The sequence below is a fragment of the Cupressus sempervirens genome, chromosome 8 (assembly GCF_028749045.1).
Source record: "Cupressus sempervirens isolate cs-2001-9-10 chromosome 8, ASM2874904v1, whole genome shotgun sequence".
NCBI lineage: Eukaryota > Viridiplantae > Streptophyta > Pinopsida > Cupressales > Cupressaceae > Cupressus > Cupressus sempervirens.
In genome coordinates, this window is record NC_143125.1 from 253,792,312 (window position 1) to 253,806,656 (window position 14,345).

The 14,345-nt window shown below is 35.4% G+C and overlaps 1 protein-coding gene across 4 annotated transcripts in view; it reads right to left on the bottom strand.

Annotated features, from left to right (window-relative positions):
- Positions 1 to 14,345, bottom strand: part of LOC149542436 (SPX domain-containing membrane protein OsI_17046-like) — a 288,998-nt gene that overhangs the window by 183,005 nt on the left and 91,648 nt on the right. The window lies entirely within an intron of this gene.

A 14,345-nucleotide genomic window follows, 5' to 3' on the forward strand; every position in this document is an offset into this window, starting at 1 on the left:
CCCCCCAAAAAGTAAAGTAGTCTTCGGATGACAAAATAAAAGCTTTGAGATTAACATTGTCTTCCTTTCCATAAAAGCTATGACATCCCCGGTATCATTAAATAAATTAATATAATAATGATTTGTATATTTGGCCTTGACAATTAATTTAATTATCTCTTGGGCCCATTTTTTTTTTGTCCATAGGAGTTAGCCATGTCAACACCTTTATGTAAACCCTTAGGAGTTTATCCGGAGGGGTATTTATACCAATTTGTAGCTTGTAGCAAGTATGCACCTTGGACTATTTAACTGTATTGCGAATTCAAATTGGAGTTCAAGGGTCATCATTTTCGAAGTGAATGATCTTCCCTACTTGAAAAAACGCACTTTCGATGGGAGTAGCTCCTCGCCCTCTCTCTCTCTCTCTCTCTCTCTCTCTCTCTCTCTCTCTCTCTCTCTCTCTCTCTATTTTAGATTTGGCAAATCTTAAGTACTATTATTATTTGTATATCCCTAATTTTGTGTCGTTGGCATTTTAGCAAGTATCCATTCTGTGTTCCGTTCTGTGTCAATTAATAAATTGTTTCCTCTAGAATATTCTCGACATGTTGTCCATGATCATTGTAATGCTAGATCATCACCTCCACATGTACATCCATATCACTAGATCATGACTAACTCATCCTGATTCACTACAACCTTAGCAGCAATCACTAATCAGCCATTAATTGTTGGTATACAAGAACTCATTCTTCTTTAACCTGTTCATCAAGCCTGTCACTGCTTCACCGGTCATCTTTCCATCCTAGAAATGCTTTACTTGTATGATAAGGAATTTCTATTGTAATCATATCAGCTTCATTGTCTTGTTAATATTATCCTACAATTTCTCTGCTTCACTTGACATAGATTTGACAAACCAATCAAATCACCCATCACTTGTAAATAGCTATTCTAGTAGTTGCACTGTTAATTCACTAATCATCTTACTCTTTACTTCAATAGCAGTGGTCACCATATGCACCTTAAGAGACAGCCACGATGCACTCTAGATGATCACTACCATTAATCCTTACTACAAAACTTTACTCACCATAATTATGCTAGGCAACATACTAGGACACTAGTTCAATAATTGACATCAATGACAACACAACAACTGATCATCATGCAAGCAAATCCACACCATGAAATTACTAATCATCACTCATCACATCATTAGTTATGACACCATCAGCTATGCAAACAAAAAATGTTGCGTCAAAAGGGATGAGGAAGATTTGAGAAGATTTGATTCCAAAAGCAATGAATATATCTTCCTTTGATATTCCACAAGAACCAAAGCTTACAGGTGCTATAACAAGAGACTGCATAAGGTTGCTAAAGTGCCAATGAAAAGGTTGACAAAGTAAAGCATCAAAAGGAGATAGCACAAGAAACTGAAATTTAAAAGCTAAAAATTTGTAAAGAAAAAGAAATTGAAACTGAAAAGGTTGGACAAGGAAATCAAAAACTTTATCTAGAGAACCACCTAAGATGCCATCAAGGTTTTTTGCAAAATAATCATCCTCGAGATTTGATTATTGGAGACACAGGTACAATAGTTCAAAAAGAAGAAGGCGGGCCAATACAATAAAGCATATGAATTTGTGTTTTCTTTCTACAGCTGAACCAAGTGACATTTTACAAGAGTGTGCCAAGGCTATGGAGGAAGAATTATATCATATAGAAAAGAATGAGACTTGGGAGCTTGTCCTTAGGTGTGAGGACAAGAACGTTATTGGAACCAAGTAGTTGTTTTGAAACAATCTAAATGAAAATGGGGAAGTCACAAGGAAAAATGGAAGCCTTGTCTACAAAGGCTAAGCACAAGCTGGAGGAATAGATTTCAAACAAAAATATGCCCCTATTGCAAGATTAGAGGCTATCAGAATGTTCTTAGCTCTTGCAAGTTTCAAGAATTTCAAAGTTTACCAAGTTGACATCAAATTAGCATTCCTAAATGGAAATCTTGAAGAGTACGTTGAACAATCTAAAAGATTCATTCTATCAAAGAATAAAAATTATGTCTAGACTAAATTGTTGGGATAAGGTGACTTAGCCTTACCACTATTTATTGCTTTATTTGTGCTTTCTTGGAAAGTTGCTAAATGAAGTTGGATTCATCCACAAGAAAAGACTTGGAGTAGAAAAACAAAAAGCTTCTATTTTTTGGCGATTTATTCTCTTGTGCTTTGTTTTATGCAAGGGCTGTGCATAAGTTTCTAAAATAATTTGTAGATGCGTTGGATGTAGACGCTTTAGAAACTGTTTCCTCTTGTATGAAAACTCTGAGTACAAAGCATTGTTGTAGAGAATTATGAGAGAGATGAGAAGTTATTTGCATAAGGTTATGCTGCTGGATTTTCTCTAGAATGGAGCAAGATGTAAATCTCCATGTGAAGGCTGAAAATGTATTCTAACTTGTTGCTGAATAATACATTAGCTTGCTGGTTTGGAGGGTAGAGTTTTTACCTAGAAAGGTTTTTCCCACATATATATGTGTTCTCTATTCTGTCTCATTCTTCCAGTTTTATGATTGTAGAATAATAATTTGTATGTTGTAATGCTACTGAAATTTATTTAGATCGGTAAATTGCAATCACTTTCCTTTAAGGTTTTAATTGTAGGAAATCAACTATGTCTATTTCCGCTTTTATGGCATAGTAATATGCAATTGCATTTTCTTGTTAGAAGTTGTTCAAGGAACTATTGGATACAGGATGTGCATATTGATCTCAGAATGAATTTCTGGGGTGCTCTCATTTCCCTCAAATTGGTATCAGAGCTTAGTTTTGTGAATTGCATGTTTCTTGCATGTGAAGATTCATAGTGTTTCTGGTTCTGGGTATTCCTTTGGTTAAGATTTCTTAACTTGCAGAGCTTGAAGATTTTTTGAAGAAATTGGCTAATAATTAATCCTTTGATGAGTGGAAGATGTCTCTTTTGTTACCTAGAATACATATAGGCTATGGAGTTGATCATTGGATGATCTGAAAGCTTCTGGATAGCCTCTCTCTCTCGGATGCATGTACTAGTAGTGGTTGTGGAATTGGTCTACAAGTGGGCCTAGAGTTCCTATACTATGTTTTCCTCTTGGATGCTTGTACATGCATGGCTTGGATTCTTGTTCGTTGGATCTTAGGGGTTTATAGATTTTCTTTAAAAATCTATGATGATGCTCATTTGTGATAATCCATTATTCTGGGTTCAGTTGTTTGGTATTTTTTTTTAACTTTGAGTCTTCCAGATGAGAAGTGGGTGTGGATGTGCATGGGTGTTCTTAAACACAATGTTTTTGCAGGTTTTGCATTGTGGATTTTTGTGGATCTATTGAAGAGCTATTTTCTTGACTCTTGTTACTTTAGAGTGGTACTAGATGAGATAGTTGTAGTTCTACATGCATGCATTCTTTTTGCATGGTGAGAGGAGGTGTTTTTCTTTCTCTATATGGAAATGTTGGTACATAATCAATCACTCAACATTTATGTGGTGATGCTTTGTTCGATTCCTAGACTATGGTTCTCGATGTGGACATGATTGGCAAATCAGATTTGTGCTTGATCTAGTGTTTGAGTCATGTTGTCTACATGGTTATTCTCTTTGATCTCATTTGTATATGTCACTAATGTGATAGTGGGTTTGCATGTTGCAATTATTGGATCTGCACGTTATGCTGTCAGGTGGGTAGGCCACCCATTTAATTGCAGTGGAATAACTTGGATGTGGATTGTCTGTATCCACCAGATTTGATTCAGTGTTGGTGTAAACTTGTTAGCTGGCCTTGTTTGTGGTCACTTGTGCATTTGTGTGGTTGCTTTGGTATGAGAGGATGGATGATATTTGAGCACTTGGATAGTCAGCTATGGAGTCCTATAGCATGGTGAATTTCCTTAGCATGGAGATCTTGGTTTCACTCAATGTGATGTGTGGGCCTAGATGATTTTCAGATTTAGAGGATGGCATGTCATATGCTTAGATAGCTCAATATCACGTTTCAATGGGAGCTTTGGCAATGGCTGTATTTTTTCAATCAGATGGTGATGGATGATCTTCTTTAGTGTTGCAGATATTGGAAGATGCCTTAGATCCTGTTGTTGCAGAAGGGTCCTTCACATTTGTTGGTTCACTAGTTGGAGATGGTATCTTCGTGTGATTGTAGATGCTAACATCTTTAGGATTCTAGGAGTCCTTGGTAGAGATGGTGTTTATGCTTTTATTTGATATGTTGTCATAGTGGCTTTTATGTCATGGTTTTCTCTTTATTACCAGTTTAGAGTTGTGACATGATACAGTTATTTAATATGATCACATGAAGCATGTTATCTCTTTGAAGGAAATGGTTTAGATCATGATGTCATGTTTATGTTCCTGATTCCATGGTTGGAGCTTTGACATTGATTTTGGTTTAGTTTCTTGGTATTGAGTACTTTGATCATTTGTTGGATACTTTATGATAGTGCTATGTTGCAGTGGAGTTTTGCATGGAGTGATTAATTAAAGGTGCTTGTGAATAATTGAAGACTTAGGTGAGGCTAGAGTTCTCTTGATATGAGAGACATGTTGTTGAGATGTATACTCTTGGTGAGATTTCAACAGAAAGTTCGAGAAGCCTACACTTTTGTTGGACGTGAGCTCAATAGAGACCTATGATAAGATTGTTCTTGGATAAGTCACAGGGTGACTTGCATATCTTGGAGGAGCATTCTCATTCCCACTCTTGGTCTACTCGACAGTTTATCAGTTGAGAGGTATTTCCCAATGTTACTTTCAAGTGCTTTATCTTTTCTTTCATATTTATAGATCTTGAGCTGCAGTTAGATGGTTCTAGAGGATTCATTGTGAGAGATGGATAACATGGTTATCTCCTTTAGGTTTATTTTCATTTATGATGACAGGAGATGGTAGTCAACTGATTTCTTGAAATGGGAAATGGAGTAGTTTGATCTTCTTTGAGAGGCTTGCATACATGTAGATTCATGATATCATGTTATGTTTGATCTCTTGAGGTTGAACAGTTTTGAATGTTGTTGTGGCTTTTCTCTTGGGGTTGTGAAAGAGATCATACTTGACACAGTTGACTTTTAGAAGTGTTTGTAGAAGGACATGCTACGTGCTTATGATTTGCAGATTTTCTTTGGTCTTGGTTATCTTCTTGGATGTTGTGGTTCACATAACATTGTTTTTGAGATTTGTTGGAGCTATGGTGGTGACTCTTTTGTGGTCATTCGTTATCATTTGTTATCATTTGTACTTCATTGTCTCATGTCCTTTATTTTTCCAATAAAATTCAATAATATAATGAGTCAAAGAAACAATAAATTTCATAATCTTAATAATAAACAAAGAGAACATAATATTATAATCATAGATAAGAAGGAATAATTAACAAGAAAACATAATAATAATATTATAATATTATCACAGCATTATAATAATATTATTAAATATATTATGATAATAATATCAAAAAGGAATATCATAATAAAGATGATTATAATAAAATATAATTAAAAAAGTGATATAAGATAATATTAAATAAACATAATACCTTAATAATCAATAGTTAATATAATCAAAATTATAAATATAATTATTATTAAACTAATTGCCCCTGATTGGTCATGTCTTTTGAGATCAACATGGAGTGGGTATATAATAGAGAATAAATTTAAAGGAAGGGCATCAGAAAATATGATAAGAAAATATATGGAAACACTGAAAGATAATCAATAACATTAACGTTTTTAGAATAATGTCCCTATCTTTTAAATGGAGGAACTAGGGACATTACAGTGGTATTAGAGCATAATCCTGCCATCTTGTGAGTTTCCAGCGTAAATCAATAATATCAAAGTACCATTAAGTAGCACAAAAATTTAGCAGAAGAAAAGACATAGCAGTCACAGATCGGATTTAAGATCGAAGTGGCATTCATTGTTGTGAAGAACTTCTAGTTTCAGACTAGCCAAATGTTGGATAAGAGGTTTGATTATTTTCAAAAATGGATCAGATTATCTTGCTCCTGAATAATGGGTATCAGTTTATACCTGGGAATGTATCTCATATCATTGCTGGGAGCATTCAGATTACATATGCATGGAGTCTGCCAAGATGCACAAACAAAAATATTCAAGTGGTGACAGTGCCTTCTATAGTAAATTGTTTTCGAAGAGAATGGAATGAGTACTATGATCTATTGTGTAAACCTAAATCGATACAGCAAATTCAATGAAAGTCAACCACAACGATAAAAATTTGAAGATCATACAGTGACGGAAATTGATGGACATTGACATTGCAAAACCTTAATCGTATCAGTGAACAAATGCCCAAAAGTGATATATATGGAGAACTATTTGAGACCTGTATATACTGCGATAAACTATTCAAGAGAAGTACAAGTTAACATACTTATGTATGAATTAAAAGTGGAAATAAAACTCGATAGCCTCAGGTTTAATAAAGAAAGAATATTCTATCTGTATCAAGCAGCGATAACATATTGAAATATCTAGTCATCACGAGTTCAAGCAGTTCTGGAAGACATTAAAATAATATATTAAAAAATATGCAGCATTAGCCATGTCTGGACTAAAGAGCGACAGTTTTGAGTTTAATCCCCAAAACGAACAAACGACTCCACTTCACATATGGAATCTACAAAATAAAAGCAGCAGCATCAGTGAGGCCAAAAATATATAATAAAGACCACGTGCATGCATCTAAACAAATTCAATGAAGTATTGTACTCATGATAATGTTTGAACAAAGAAATCGCATACAACAAATTGTGGAAGAACGATGAAAGTGTTAGTTTCCAGCAACGGATACTTTTGGAAATATATTAAAGATACTTACAGCTATCAGACACAAAAGCAAGTGGAGTGATATAGATGCAGCATTTGAAAAAAAAAGGCAAAGTGCGATGACAAATGGAAATCATTGAGTGATTTCAATGTTTTAAATAGTAAATGTAACATCAGCCACCATGGAATTTTAAGGAGATATAGGAGCAGCTTCAGATTGGATTCGAGTTGAACTGTAAGACATGAAAGACCCAATAGTATGCAAGAATGGATGTCGAGCGATAAAAGAAAAGCCTATTGAAATTGGGAAGTTTTGATAAAAACAAAAAGAGTGTAATAAGGTTTATCACCAAAAGGTTGAATTTGAAGAAAAGAATTGCGTGAAATATGAAGTGATGTGTAGAAAAGAAAATGTGCACTAAGGAAGAAACAAGAAGGTGAGTGAGCAGTGGATAAGAAGCAGAAAGAGTGATTAAAGAGTCAAAATAATACACATATATGTTTAAAGTTAGACTATCTATATCAGAGCAAAAGTGTAATGAAAAGTATATGTGGAAGAAAAGAGAGTTTGTGAGAATCAACATATGCATGTGACAGAGGGCCTTGGTAAAGGAGGGATCTTTACCAACTGATTAATCAAGAGACCCCTAGAGGCCTTAGGGTGAGATAAAGTGTCTCCTAAGGATTAAATAAAGAGGGATAGTCCTAAAGGGACATCCATACAAGCTTGGGATGGGATAAAGTCTCTCCCAAGGATCATAGAGATCAGTACATCCTAAGAGGATACTCATAGAGGCCTAGGATGAGATAAAGTCTCTCCTAAGGATTAAACAGAGATGGATACTCCTAAAGGGATATCCTTTGTGATTCGGTATCAGATAAAATCTCCCTGTTGTCCACAGAGGTGGGTACATCCTAAAGGGATACTCATAAAGGTCTAGGACGAGATAAAGTCTCTCCTAAGGATTAAATAGAGATGGATACTCCTAAAGGGATATCCATAAGGACTTAGGACGAGATAAAGTCTCTCCTAAGGATTATAAAGAGGGATAATTCTAAAGGAATATCCACAAGGACTTAGGACAAGATAAAGTCTCTCCTAAGGATTATTAGCACTCATCATGGATCAAGTTAATATACAATCGGGAGTACAAATATGTTGCACACATCCAGATAAGTGTCATTGAATTGTTTCGAGTATTTTAATTTAGTATTCAATTTTTATTTTTTTTCTAGCTCTGACATGTTTATAGTTATAAATTTATTCTAGTAAGTTGTTGGTAATATTATCGTTCTAATCAAAGTGAAATTACTATTTCAAGATGCATCGATCAAATCGCAAGCAGAGAATATTGAATTGCTTGAGGACAAGCAATTTTGGAAAGGGTGGACTATCATGTCCCCTATTTTTCCAATAAAATTCAATAATATAATGAGTCAAAGAAAAAATAAATTTTATAATCTTTAATAATAAACAAAGAGAACATAATATTATAATCATAGACAAGAAGGAATAATTAACAAGAAAACATAATAATAATATTATAATATTATCATAGTATTATAATAATATTATTAAATATATTATGATGATAATATCAAAAAGGAATATCATAATAAAGATGATTATAATAAAATATAATTAAAAAGGTGATATAAGATAATATTAAATAAACATAATACCTTAATAATCAATGGTTAATATAATCAAAATTATAAATGTAATTATTATTAAACTAATTGCTCCTGATCGGTCATGTCTTTTGAGATCAACATGGAGTGGGTATATAATAGAGAATAAATTTAAAGGAAGGGCATCAAAAAATATGATAAGAAAATATATGGAAACACTCAAAGATAATCAATAACATTAAGGTTTTTAGAATAATGTCTCTATTTTCTAAATGGAGGAACTGGGGACATTACACATTGTTTTTGTGATGACAAGGTGGTTCATTTATCTCTTTTCTTTGTTGGATGTAGAGAACATGAGAGAGCTGTGGAGACTAGATGAGAGAGATGTTTCTTGCAATGTTTTTGCTAGAGGATTTGTCTTTGTGGATGGTCCTTGGTACTACTTGGTTGCACTTTCTTTGCGTTGTTATCAATAGACTCAGTATGCTTTTGATTTTTCAAATTCGACATTGCCCATGTAGTGGGAGTTCTTGTATGTGTTTGGTCTTCATTAACTGGTTTGCACATAGAGCTTGAGGTTGCAGTTTATGGGTTGGTTATGTTGTTAGCATGAGTTTTCTGGTGTTTGATACCTTTGAGGTATGGGTGATTGGATGGGTTAGCATTTACTGTGGATAATATTTTCAATCTCGTGGGTTTATTACTTGAATTGGACAAATCTTGTTTTCTAGAGGATGACTTCACAGTTTTGTTGGGCTAAAAATTTGATTTATTTTTTTAATATACTTCTGTGTAGGTCATGAGTGTAGTGGAGAGCTTGCAGTAGTGTGTAGCCTTTGTTATCACATGGATCTTATGCTTGTGTTATTTGGATAGGTGTCTAGTTGGAGCACGAGAGCATACGATATGATTTATGTTGTTTCATTGATGGCTATGATGATATAGTTTCATCAGTTTGAATCTTGTAGGGTCTTCATCAAGTGGGAGATTGTTGGAATAAGGTGACTCAACCTTACCACGATTAATTGCTTTATTTGTGCTTTCTTGGAAAGTTGCTAAATGAAGCTAGATTTTTCCACAAGAAAAGACTTGGAGTAGAAAAACATAAAGCTTATGTTTTTTGGCAATTTATTCTCTTATCCTTTGTTTTATGCAAGGCTTGTGTATATGGAAGTTTCTAAAATAATTTGTAGATGCGTTGAATGTAGACGCTTTAGAAACTCTTTCCTCTTGTATGAAAACTCTAAATACAAAGCATTGTTATAGAGAATTATGAGAAAAATGAGAAGTTATTTGCACAGGGTTATGCTACCGGATTTTCTCTAGAATAGAGCAAGATGTAAATCTACATGTGAAGGCTGAAAATGCATTGTAACTTGTTGCTGAATAATACATTAGCTTGATGGTTTGGAGGGTGGGGTTTTTACCTGGAAAGGTTTTCCCCATGCATATTTGTGTTCTTTATTGTCTCATTCTTCTAGTTTTAGGATTGTAGAATAATAATCTGTATGTCATAATGCTGCTGAAATTTATTTAGATTGGTAAATTGCAATCACTTTCCTTTACGGTTTTAATTGTGGGAAATCAACTATGTTTGTTTCCACTTTTATGGCATAGTAGTATACACTTGTATATGTTTATTAGAAGCTGTTCAAGGAACTATTGGATACAGGATGTGCATACTGATCTCAGATGAATTTTTGGAGTTCTCTCATTTCCCTTCATAAATAAGACCCTTTATGCACTTGAGCAATCCCTAAAGGCTTGACATTTGAGAATGAGACAAGTGTCTTCACGCTGCATTGAGTATCAAAGCTCTGTGGACATTGGAACATGGAGGTTCATAAGTTATCTGCCTTGTTGCTGAAAGTAAGTTTCAGGGAAGGTTAGGAATTCCATTGTTCTTTTTTTTTCGTACCTTTCTTGTAAGGTAAAATATTGTTTTTTATATGTGTGAATTGTTCAATGTCAAATATATGAAAGATAGCAGCAGACTGTAATTGTGAATAAACTCCTGAGTATATCTAAGCATTCAATTCTAGAAGAAGGGATGAATATTGAGTGTTAAATCTTAAACTTAACTAAATGACCATTCAAATTCTTTTTCGTGTGTTGTAAGCTTGGCATGATGGAAACCACAAACTTTTAATTTTCCAAATGTACACAATCTGTTTGAGAAAACATTAAAGGGATGAAGAACATATTTTGGGTTTAGTACTAGTAGGCGATTTTAAAGATTTTATTTCAAAACCACAAAGAAAACATATTTCAAAAGAATTGTTAAATAGTTGGAAGGGAAGATACTGTTATGCAAAGAATCTTAGAGAAGTATTTAATTACCTCAAATAAAGATAAACATGAACGACGCTTTCAAGAAGCTCAAGTTTAGCGGGTCTTATGCTTTCTGATGGTTATTTCTCGTCGTCTATGCTCTGTAATTCCATGATGCAAAAGGATGTGGGTTAAGGTGTTTTACTTGGAGGTTTAACTAGTGCTATGTCGAGCGTGCTTTTTGTTTTTTGAGATGATTTGATGCTGCAGAAGGTGTGGAGAGGCATACTTTTCTGTTAATTTCTAGCTCTCAAATTTGAATGAAAGCATGAAGGAAAATTGAAAGTTTGCATACAGATTGAAAAAGGGTTTTTGTGCTAACCTGTTACAAAACGAGGGCTGAGAGTATTTTGAAACCAAGGAAATAGTGACAAGAGCAGCGCGGCAAAGCAGCGAAAGATGTAGACATAGATTTTTTTGGAGGGCAAGTAAAGCCCATGTTTCGAACTAGTGCAAGGATGGATGGTGACATCAACAGCAAGATAGGGCAGGAATTAATATGGCTCATGTAATGTCCCCGTCATAAAATAAATGTATTTAATTAAACCTTGTTAATGGGCCGATTGATTTAATATATCTTGGACCCATTTTTAATTTATTTGATTTTGTAGGTAGGTGTGGCCATCAGCTATCTTTCTACAACCTCGGAAGGTTTACCCATCAAACATTTAAGTACGACATGTAGGTAGTTGTTACGTATGCATTTTGGATTATTTTCTATGTACTACAAATTCCTGTTGGAGTTCTCTATTGTTCGCCATTTCGAAAGTGAAAGACCTTCCCTATTTGGTTTGTCCAGTTTCGATGGGATTCAACCCTCACCCTATTCCATTGTCAGTAACACTTTGCTCGGATCTGGCAAATCAGAGCACCATCTATCTAAGAATATTAACTGAATATACCTGTGTTCAATTTTCATTATTTGGATTTCATCTTGTTCATGATTGTATTGTTCAAACTCATTTCCACTACCCCCACGTCTTCTTCCGTACAACTACATGAACATACAGACTTTGGATTGGCACATAATGTGTGATCCATCCTGTACGGTTCACTCTAATACCGTACGACCTCACAGGCTTGCATTCACTTGTCCCCCTCACTGTACATCATCTGTGCTCCATTACCAACATCGTACAGTCATACTCCCATATCGTACGACCCTTCATAATAGTATCATTTTGCCACCGTACAACAAGTTGTGCCATCAACACTAGCATATGGTCACCTCCATTAGTATCTCTGGTAAATAATTAATAGTAGGGTTGTGAAAGAAGGGAAAACGGAACATCATAGTGGTATCAAAGGTTTTTGATTCTGCCAACCTGTGGAAGTGAATGCAAGTTTATACTCAAAGGAGAAGGCGAACTAACCTCATTGCTAGAATGGAAGATCATCAAGATCCTATGACAGAACTCATAAATCTTTTAAGAGAGCTCAGCAGAAACCAAATACAAATCAACAAAACCCAAACGTTGATGCAGGAAACACTACAGAAATTATCCGAGGGAAAGACGGCAGGCGAACAAAATGGGTATAGTGACGACTCAGTTTCAGAAAGGGAAAACTTTCAACCCTCTCACTCTCAATCCTCGATACCCATCTTCCTTCCAAGGACAGAAGCACTGTGCAAAGAAAGAGAACCCACTTTTCAGGAAATGGAAGAAAAACTTCGTGAAGATTGGTGGAACATGAATATGGAAGGTGATATATCTTACGGAGACTATGCTGATCTAAGAATGAGATATTCTGGTGAGGGAAATTGCGGTTATTTTAATGATGATCTCAAGAGAAAGATCGTAAAGGTAAACTTATCACCATTTGATGGATCTAGAGCAATTACCGCACAATCATGGGTTTTGAAGGCAGATAACTATTTCCAACTCAATTTGATGCCCAAAGAGGAAGCAATCAAGTTTGCAACACTTCATCTCGAAGGAGTGGTGCATGAGTGGTGGCATCATGGATTGGTCACTCTCAGTCATGACCAAGCAACTACTTATGTCGAGTTCACTGAGAGACTCGTTGACTATTTCAATAGGAAGGATCTTGAGCTAAACTTCAAAGATCTAGCTCAGCTAAAGCAAATGAGCACAACAGACAACTACATCACTGAGTTCCAAAAGTTGTCAGTATTAGTCACAGACATCTCTGAAAGACGTCAAATTGTGTTATTCATGGATGGGCTGAGAGAACCTTTGAGAAGCTGGATCAAAGGGTTCAACCCGTGTGCACTCAACAAAGATTTTAAGAAGGTGTGTGGCATGGCCACATCTTCCTCCAAAACTCACGCAGCTACACCAACACCAACCCCACAAGAAGACAAAGACAAGGAGCGAATTTGGAAAAAATCTCAGTTTGATGAGGATTCTCGACAAGAGCTCCAGAGGAAAAAGCTTTGTTTCACATGCAAAGAACAATGTGCCTTGGGAAGGGAAAGATTCATTACATTGAGGTGATGCCTAATGACAACGAAGGACAAATACATGCAACGACTGATGAAGAAATTACCCAACAAGAGAGAATAAATTCCCCAATACAAAAGGGGGTTCCATTTCTACCCTCACTATAGGGATTGGAAGTGGTATCTTCAAGGTTCGTGGCACACTTCACAGAAAACGAATCCCAATCATGATTGATAGTGGCGCCACACTCAATTTCATCAATTCAACTTTGGTCACTATTAAAGGCCTACACATAGTTGAGCATGGAAGATTTGAGGTTAAGGTTGCAGGAGGAACCTTGTAACCTTGCACTCATGTGATCCCACAGCTACAAATTTCCATGGGAACCTATACCGTGACAGATGATTTCTTTGTCATAGATTTTTGTTGATACCAATACCATATTGGGCATCCAGTGGTTGTAAACTCTTGATCAGTACACCCAAAGTTTCAAAAGGATGGACTTTTCATTCGAGGTGGATAGCAAGAAGGTGTTGCTAAGAGGAATGTCAAATAAAAGATTGAGGGAAGTCACAATCAAGAAGATGGAGGCTATTTTTAAACATGATTTGATCCCAAACGTTGCAAGTAAAAACAAGACAATCAACACCTTACCCCATTTCTTGGATAATTTGCGGGCCCATCTATTGGTCGAGTACTCCAAGAACACTTTTGCATGTCAGCTAACGGATGGCTATATACGTGATGAAAGATACAAAGTTATTGATGACATCATTTACTTTGGCAGCAAGATCTACTTAGTACCTGACTCAGAACTGAAGAAACTAACTGCCGAAGGTTTCCTACAACTGGATTTGCATTTGGTTGAGGACAAGCAAATTTTGGGGCAGGAGGACTGTAATGTCCCCATCATAAAATAAATGTATTTAATTAAACCTTGTTAATGGGTCGATTGGTTTAATATATCTCGGACCCATTTTTAATTTATTTGTTTCCGTACATAGGTGTGGCCATTGGCTATCTTTGTACACCCTCGGAAGGTTTACCCAATGGGTATTTAAGTACGGCATGTAGGTAGTTGTTAGGTATGCATTTTAGATTATTTTCTATGCATTGCGAATTCTTGTTGGAGTTCTCTGTTGTT